The sequence below is a fragment of the Triticum aestivum genome, chromosome 1B (assembly GCF_018294505.1).
Source record: "Triticum aestivum cultivar Chinese Spring chromosome 1B, IWGSC CS RefSeq v2.1, whole genome shotgun sequence".
Lineage (NCBI taxonomy): Eukaryota > Viridiplantae > Streptophyta > Magnoliopsida > Poales > Poaceae > Triticum > Triticum aestivum.
The window spans coordinates 637,987,132-637,993,131 of NC_057795.1; positions in this window are offsets into that span (position 1 = coordinate 637,987,132).

Consider the following 6,000-nt stretch of genomic DNA (forward strand, 5'->3'; position numbering starts at 1 on the left):
TAACTAGTGGTCAAATATGTTTATTACTCGTCTCATCTTTAGTTTTGGAAGGTCAGCTTTTTTCCACAGGGTGACAAAAACGATGTTCAGGTGCAACCAATCGGTCTCCACTCACGCAAGAGTCAACTCTGGTCAATCTTTACAATACTTGTTACAAACTCATAGCATCGACTGCACAACACACCAGTACCAACAAGATCATGCAGCAGACTGATCAGTACTTCCTCCGTCCCATAATGTAAGACGTCTTACATTATATGGGATGGAGAGAGTAGTTATTATGAAAGCCAAGATAGAGAGATATACATAGCCATGACCGTAGGCCAGGCCGCCAGGGTAATGGCCGGTATGAAAGGCACACATATGGAGAAGTACATATGTTTTCTTAACATGTAGGTACATACATAGCAGGTACAATACATGTGTTGACATACCCATGTAGTACATATTGTTTATTTGTAGTAGGAGTTTATATGTATATGTTTGGTCGTACCCGATATATATACTCAGACATTATTTTTCAGATATGTATATGTATGTGTATAATTGTAAACCCCTCCATCATACGATGCAAACTCCGGCCTAGGGTCGTGGTGCTGGTGGTGGTATGCCGCCGTAGGAAGGTGGAATAGGTGGAAGTCCTGTGTAATCATCAGCTGAAAAGCAGACATATTTCACTATATTATTTGTGTGCTAAAAACTCTCTGTGTGCGTGTGTGTGCGCGCGCGCGTGTGTGTGTGTGTGAGAGAGAGAGTGAGAGAGAGAGAGAGAGAGAGAGAGAGAGAGAGAGAGAGAGAGTCACCTAGTTTTCTACCAGCATCAACCTGAGAAGCCACAAGGAAGAAGAAGAAGAATGCAACGAGCAGGTAAAGTAAGAGCTGAGTTTTGGACGCCATAGCTAGCCTTGGTTTCTCCTTACACAAGCTGTTTGTTGCTGCAAATTAAGGGGATGATAGGTGGATGTATTTTGTTGAAGGTGGCTGCTCTATCTCTCTGCAACCCCTATTTATATGGTAGCGCGCCTATATGCCTGGACCTAGATCGTTTCCAGCCAGCACCCACCCTAGCTAGTGAGCATACCAATCCTGGTCAAGGTACCGGTGGAAACGGAACCTGTTGTTAGTGACTGGAGTGTTTGTATTACACCATTTTTCCAAGTTGAATAGTAATAGTTGCATTTGTCGATCGGGGCCTAGTCCTTTGTTTGGTACATGTACAAACTTATCAACAAAGCTACACGAAAAACTAACGTGTTCGGCACGTCATATTATTCTTTTTAAAGATTTAACAAATAATTTGAAAGTTATACTGATAACTGGGACCAGTGAGACCACATGTCAGGTAAGAATGTTTCTGTGACATGTTTTTATCCAGCGGACCGTCACGGCTCTCGGCATAGGTAACAGAAAATGACGTGTGAGCATGCTCACGGCTCTGTCAGTTGCGAACGGGCATGCCACGTGGCTTCTCTTTGCGGTGTGGCGCTCTCGGCGTCTGCGCCGTTCATCGTGCGTTGTTTGTTCGCCGTGTGTCCGTGTCAGCAACGTCCAAGGTTGCCGAGTGTGACTATCGGCGTCTGTATGTATGTTTGCCGAGTACCTATGTTTTGGCTCTCGGCGAAGAGACGAACACCCGGCGTATAGGAAAATTCCAGGTGCTTGACTGACCTAGTGTTCCTCCACAGCCAGTTGGTCTGGAACGACAACTACATATTGGAAAGAAACTTTTCATCTAGCACAGTGACCATTCATCCGTTATGAAAAAATGTTTTTTTTCTTGTAAGAATTTTAGTGAATACTACTGGTCTTTGCACTAGTTTTCAGAAGAGAATGGTGACTCCTATTCGATGTGGCCAAGCTGACCATCAACATGTCCTAAATTCTATCTTAGTGGTATGTGCAATTTTTCCTGGTGAAATATCTTGGGTTGCCGCTCTTGGTAAACATGTTAACAGCTGGGTCGGATTTGCATTTCGGACCTCGTGAGGACTTCTAATGGTTCTCACAAGTAAAGGAAATCTCATATAACTAAGAGTGTCCGACCCTTTCAGAATCACCGCAGATATTGCAAGACTAAAGCCTAGAGGAGCTGCTTACTGGAGGCGGCTACATCCTTATGAAGCCTTGTAAAACTCCTCACCTTGATATCTGAAACGAGTTTGTCGGGAGAAAAAATAAATGTAAACTTATTTGTATCTGCGAAAAGGCAAGTCTGGAGTTCCTTTCTATTTCTAAAGGCCAACATCATTTATAAACTAAAACCATGTCACCTCTTTGCATATTAGCTTTGGCTCGTGTATATTTTCTTCACCTCTGCCTGAGCAGCCCAACACATTTAGTCGCTCTGCCTCGTTTCACCCCTGTGGCCAGACACAAGCAACATTTCATTGTAAAGGAATAAGTAGGACTCAACCAAACACTAAATGAGTTGACTATTGTTGTATGTACGACAGTAAAATACATCAATATGCCCACAAAGAAAAAAAAACATACAACAAGACAAGAATAACAAAGATCTTATTTCTCTGGCATCTCCCACAAGCTACAAAAGACATGCAGTCACAAATACGCCAGTCACAACACATAACGAAGTGCCAGAGTCCAGCAAATAATGAAACAGACATGCATGTTCATAGAAGTTAAACACTAGATGAATGACAACTTGACAGCGTGATGCCTTCACGCAACCGCCCGTCAGTATAGCAGATAAATATCGGCTGTGAAGTATGTCTCTGTAAAGTAATATAAGACCGTTTAGATCACCAAAGTCCAACATTTTTCTATGGGATTGACCCTTTATTATTATTCCGTGAACAGAACAATACCACCTCTATTCGGTTGAACTGTCAAAATTAGCACTCGTGTGTGCCTATTAATGAATCAGGTAATATAGGCCATCAGCGCTTCTGGGTACCAATGAGATCATTATTTTGAGAACAAACAATACCTACCTAAATATTGTCCCTCGTGTTGCACTGCCATCCGCTCTGCATGATTTGCTCCCGGAATGTTTCTATGAAACAAGAAGGGCAAGTTCAACCTTGAGTAAGCAATCTTATTAAACAGTGTTTCAAAATAAATCGAGATCATTAAATTAAAATCATAGTACTATACAAGTTGGCATGTATGTATCCTACAGAAGAACCTACTAAAAGAATTGTTGTTGCGAGCCGTCTTCCAAAAATAAGCATATGGTTGAATTTTTTTACGTAGGTGTAGCTCTGTCCGAGTCAGCGCGCGCCCACCAGGTTCGCTTCTGTGCACAAGGTCGTCTTCATTAATTAGGGCTACACACTGCACAAACAAACAAGCTAGCTAGTCACACCCAAGGAGGCCATGGCGCCGCGTGATCGCCGGCGACGGCTTCCTCCGCCTCAATGGGCCACACATACTCGGGCGCCATTACTACTGTGGCGATGGCATCAGGCCTATCTTCGTCCCACTCGCTGCGCTGGAGGGGAAGCCTCCAATCGACCCCACACGCGTCTCGCTTGACTTCTTACGCAGCAGTTAAAGCCGGATCAATCCTGGTGCTCCATGACAGCCGGGATGGCCGCCTTGCCTTTTACCTCCCTTCCAGTGTCATCAAATGCATCCCCTTGACAAAGCAGGACATGCAGATCTGCGCCACTTGCCCACTTTGTCTGCATCCGCGAAGACCTATCAAGCAGTGCCCCGGCGTGTTCCTTCTCGATGGCGAACTGGCCTTGACATGTCAAACTTCAGGGTTCTATGGGTGCGTCTCATCCATGATAAGCAGCAAGACGGTAGCAAAACCGTCCAAGCACGTGTCTTCTCTGCAACAGACAAACATGACCGCTGGGTCTCACTGAGCACCAGGGTCATGGCTGACGACATAATTCCTATTGGGGCACTTGGTTACTTACGGGTGCCCTTCTTGTTCCTGGGGCGCGCGGGGGGCTCACTCTGATGGTCTGTCTAAGGAGGCAGCAATGTATTGCTCCACCTCAAAGAGAGCACCGGCAAGTTCTCCTACTTGAGGATGCCCGGACAAGCCGACATCAACAGCAACAGGAGGAACCTCCGGGTCATTGGCAACATGAGCCGTGTCCGGATCGTCGGGGAGAACCTCGAGATGCTCCGATATGCCGCCCATGGTGGCGGGGCATGCACGGTTGAGAGGGATGGCAACATCGGGTCCTGGCCCACGCGGGCCTGGAGACTGTATTTTTCCGATAGAGCACCTCAGGCTGCAGCTCCAGGGTGTGTTGTACTGTGTGGCAGTGAATGCGGTGCCGAGTACATCTGGTTGTTGAATGTCGACACCCAGAACATGATGCAGGAATGTGCACATGGGCTGAACAAGAGGGCGCTGGTCGGGCGTTCCCTTATTAGCTCCCATGGCCGCCAACTCTCAATGCGTGCTTGTGTTTGTTGATGACACCGCACAGAAGGAGGCCGACAGTAGGTGGTATACAAGTATTTATTTTGCTTTAAAATCCACCTTGGTTAAATTTACCAAATGAGTTTCAGGTCGACCGAAAAGTAGAGCATACATCCCTAGTTCCTTCTCACCCAATTATTTGTTACAACTTTGAGGTTCCATGTCTGAATTTTGTAGCTCGATACTTAATTATGAGTACATTGAGCTACAGAAAAATCTTGTATGAGAAATATGTACTCTAGATGAAAATTTTATCTATGTAATTAAAGTTTCGGGGCTTGTTCTTTTAAAACTTGCCAACCCGGGTTTGACTCAACATGGGTGCTTACATTTTCGGTAAATTATTTTTCTAGAGCTAGCCGTCTATGGTGACTCCAATGACCGGCAGGGCCAGCCAGGGTATTTCTCGGATATAATTTTGCAGTTTCATGATTTGTTTTTGTAATTTATAAAGCAGATGAGATATCTATTGACCTAAAGGTTTTTTGTTCTATGAGAAATATGGGTATAGAAATTTTATCTATGTATTTAGAGTTTCAGGTCGTATTTTCATAACCTGTCAACCCAGGTTCCACTCAACATAGGTGCTCATATTGTTGTGGACTTAGAGATATGCTCCATGTGAGTGTAGCGGTCGCCCACTATAATGCCCAAGGGAGTTAAGATTCAGTGATGAAATTCGGAGTTTTAGACGACATACTTGCTAAGAAAAAACAACACTATGGGATATATGCTTTTAATAAAAAAACAACAATAATAAGATGTTATATATAGGTAATCTCTCTGAGAAGACGGTACTGACAAGAATATTTAGTATTCCCTCTACTCCGAAATACATTACTTCTTGGAACAAGTGCTACCAGAATTTTTCAACTTCTATGTAAAAGGCTGTTGCCAACATATATATTCAAAAAATAATAATTAGTGGTCAAATATGTTTATTACTCGTCTCATCTTTAGTTTTGGAAGGTCAGTTTTTTTCCACAGGGTGACGAAACCGATGTTCAGGTGCAACTAATCGGTCTCCACTCACGCAAGAGTCAACTCTGGTCAATCTTTACAATACTTGTTACAAACTCATAGCATCGACTGCACAACACACCAGTACCAACAAGATCATGCAGCAGACTGATCAGTACTTCCTCCGTCCCATAATGTAAGACGTCTTACATTATATGGGATGGAGAGAGTAGTTATTATGAAAGCTAAGATAGAGAGATATACATAGCCATGACCGTAGGCCAGGCCGCCAGGGTAATGGCCGGTATGACAGGCACACATATGGTGAAGTACATATGTTTTCTTAACATGTAGGTACATACATAGCAGGTACAATACATGTGTTGACATACCCATGTAGTACATATTGTTTATTTGTAGTAGGAGTTTATATGTATATGTTTGGTCGTACCCGATATATATACTTAGACATTATTTTTCAGATATGTATATGTATGTGTATAATTGTAAGCCCCTCCATCGTACGATGCAAACAGGGGCGGAGCCAGGATTTGAACATAGGGGGGGGGGGGTGAAGAAGACATTGATCATATAATTTTTTTTAGTTCAGTGACCAGATAAAAGAAACAAGAGAT